This window comes from Pseudorca crassidens, chromosome 11 (assembly GCF_039906515.1).
Source record: "Pseudorca crassidens isolate mPseCra1 chromosome 11, mPseCra1.hap1, whole genome shotgun sequence".
NCBI classification, from domain to species: Eukaryota; Metazoa; Chordata; class Mammalia; order Artiodactyla; family Delphinidae; genus Pseudorca; species Pseudorca crassidens.
In genome coordinates, this window is record NC_090306.1 from 23926828 (window position 1) to 23930464 (window position 3637).

Sequence of the window (3637 nt, forward strand, 5' to 3'; positions counted from 1 at the left end):
TTTGAGAGTGAAATTTGTGATTCATAGAACTTATTTTAGAGCTTAATTTTGAGATGGGGAGACAGCTCCTGAGAGTTTTGCTGAATAGTTACAGGTCCCAGAGTTACTTCATGATGTGACTAGGTTATAACAAGTTTCTTGACACCTGTAGTCATACTGTTTTCATTATTCCATAATTTTGGGTCTTCTACTTGCTGGCTGTGTACTTTGGCTATTTAACTTCTTAAACTATTTTTTCCCCTTCTGTCAAAGGGGATGTTAGTAATAATATCTTTTGTGGATGTATTGTAAGAGCTGTTCCTTTTCCCTCTCCAAAACAACTTGTGATTTTGATTGGGGAGTCACCCTCTCCACATAGCTTTAGTAGCAGCCCCTCTCTCAGAAGTGTATCCTTAATAGTCTAAATCAAGCTTAGGAAACCATCCCTTTGTCACTAGTTGATATGGTGTGAACATAGGATATAATTCTGACTATTGATCCTCCAGAGGACATCTGCTGAGGGAATAAATCTGCTAGTAAAATCTTATTACAACTTAAGAATATATTACCAAAAAGGTGAAGGAAGAAAATTACAGGACAATATACTTTCTTAATATAGACACAAAATTTCTTTTCCTTTTTTTTAACATCTTTATTGGAGTATAATTGTTTTACAATGGTGTGTTGGTTTCTGCTGTATAACAAAGTGAATCAGCTGTACATATACATATATCCCCATATATCCTCCCTCTTGCCTCTCCCACCCTCCCTATCCCACCCCTCTAGGTGGTCACAAAGCACCGAGCTGATCTCCCTGTGCTATGCGGCTGCTTCCCACTAGCTATCTATTTTACATTTAGACACAAAATTTCTTAACAAACTATTTCACAAGTAAATCCAGTAATATATAAAAGGAATAACACATCAGGTCCTAGCGGGGTTTATCCCACAAATGCAACATTGGTTGAATCTCTGAAAATCAATCAGTGGAGTTCACCATATTAACACAATAAAGGAGTAAAATCATCAATTCAATAGTTGCAGAAAAATTAGCTAGCGAGTTCAGCAGCTACTCATGAAAAAAGCTCTCAGCAAACAAGTGTTAAAAAGAAGCTCCTCTGGCTTCCCTGGTGGCGCAGCGGTTGAGAGTTCGCCTACTAATGCAGGGAACATGGGGTCGTGCCCCGGTCTGGGAAGATCCCACATGCCGCGGAGCGGCTGGGCCCGTGAGCCATGTCCGCTGAGCCTGTGCGTCCGGAGCCTGTGCTCCCCAATGGGAGAGGCCACAACAGTGAGGGGCCCGCGTATCACAAAAAAAAAAAGAAAAGAAAAGAAACTCCTCAATCTAATGAAGGACAAGTACAAAAACTGTACAACTAACATTACACATAATCGTAAAGTTAATTCTTTACCCCTAAGATCAGGATGTCCACTTCCATCATCACTCACTATTTTTTGAAATGTAATTCTAAAATTGTAATAGAAGAATAAGAGAAATCAGGCATGTAGACTGGAAAAGAAGAAACAAAACTGATGTTATTTTCAGACATCATTGGGCATACAGAAAATCCTAAGGAACCTACAAAATAATTTCTACAACTAGTAAATGGCTTTAGAAAGGTCATAGAATAGGGACTTCCCCCAGTGGTTAAGAATCTGCTTTCCAATGCAGGGGAGGCAGGTTCGATCCCTGGTCGGGGAACTAAGATTCCCACATGCCGCAGAGCAACTAAGCCCACACACCACAACTACTGAGCACACAAGCCACAACTAGAGAGCCCGCGTGCCACAACTAGAGAGAAGCCCATGCTCCCCAACAAAGAACCCTGCACCCCGCAGTGAAAGATCCCACATACTGCAGTGAAGATCCCGCACACTGCAACTAAGACCAAGTGCAGCCATAAATAAATAAATATTAATTTTAAAAAATAGAAAGGTCATAGAACAAAGATTAAATTATAAAAATCCATTTTAGCCGCCACCATCTCCAGCATTCGCCGCCATGAAGTTCCGCGTGCTGCGGAACTTCCATGTCACCAAGGTGTTCCGCGAGAACTCGGACAAGATTAACCGCTTTGACTTCAGCCCCAACAGCGAGACGGTCATCTCGAGCAGCGACGACGACTCCATCGTGCTCTGTGACTGCCAGGAGGGCAAACCAAAGAGAACCCTGTACAGTAAGAAATATGGCGTGGACCTCATCAGATACTCTCATGCAGCAAACACAGTTGTTTACAGCCCTAACAAAACACACGATACTATCAGTTACCTGTCCTTGCATGACAACAAATACATCAGATACTTTCCTGGACATAGCAAAAGGGTGGTGGCCTTGTCCATGTCACCTGTGGATGACACTTTCATTTCTGGGTCTCTACATAAGACCATTCGGCTCTGGGATCTCCAGTCTCCTAACTGCCAGGGTCTCAGGCATCTACAGGGCAAGCCAGTTTGTTCTTTTGATCCAGAAGGATTAATTTTTACTGCACGTGCCAATTCTGAAATGGTCAAACTTTATGATCTTCGCTCTTCCCATAAGGGGCCATTTGTGACATTTAAGACGCAGTATGATCGGACTTGCGAGTGGACAGGAGTTAAGTTCAGCAATGATGGCAAACTCATCCTCATCTCCACCAATGGCTGCTTCATCCATCTGATCGATGCAGTCAAACGAGTGGTGATGCATACGTTTGGGGGTTATGCCAGCAGCAAAGCCGTCACACTGAAGGCCTCGATTACTCCAGACTCGCAGTTTATTATGATTGGTACAGAGGATGGCAAGATTCATGTCTGGAATGGAGACAGTGGTATAAAAGTAGCTGTGTTGGATGGCAAACACACAGGCCCCATCACCTGTTTGCAGGTCAACCCCAAGTTCATGACTTTTGCCAGTGCTTGTTCCAACATGGCCTTCTGGTTGCCCACCATCGATGACTGACTTTCACGGTGCTTGGCTGTTTTCTGTACAGTGAGGGTGGCCGGTAGGAAAAAAACTCAGAGGGAACTAAGATAATAGTGAGATTGGATCATTTGACTGGGCTGGAGAGCATCCTTCCACATGGCCTTCCCAAGGATGTGCTGCACATTTGCTCAAAAGAAAAAATTACTTTGCCAAGCTTCTTCAAAAGGACTCTTGGGGCTTCCCTGGTGGCGCAGTGGTTGAGAGTCCGCCTGCCGATGCAGGGGACACAGGTTCGTGCCCCGGTCCGGGAAGATCCCACATGCCGCGGAGCAGCTGGGCCCGTGAGCCATGGCCGCTGAGCCTGCGCGTCCGGAGCCTGTGCTCCGCAACGGGAGAGGCCACAGCAGTGAGAGGCCCGCACACCGCAAAAAAAAAAAAAAAAAAAAGGACTCTTGATGTGGCAGATTCAATCGGGACTCAGATTTTCCAGCTGTCACTGCACCGAGCTCCTCCAGAGGACTGACCAGAGGAGTGACTAGGGTATAGTGGGGCCCTCAAGACACCTTCAATTTTGAATGTATTTGCTGCTGAGGAGTCGATGAAGTTAATTCTGCACATCCCTTCTCCCACCCACATAAAGGCATAGGAAGCCGCAGTTCTGGTTTTGAGATGCTAGGGCAGCTCAGTGCCCCTTTCCCTCACCCTGCATGTCTTGTTACTGGGTCTCCCTGTGTCATTGTGGCATTATCCACAACC

At 45.0% G+C, this 3637-nt stretch overlaps 1 pseudogene; it reads left to right on the forward strand.

Moving 5' to 3' along the window:
• The first annotated feature begins 1981 nt into the window (after nt 1–1981).
• Nucleotides 1982–3301, forward strand: LOC137202725 (WD repeat-containing protein 82 pseudogene; annotated as a pseudogene).
• Nucleotides 3302–3637: the final 336 nt, after the last annotated feature.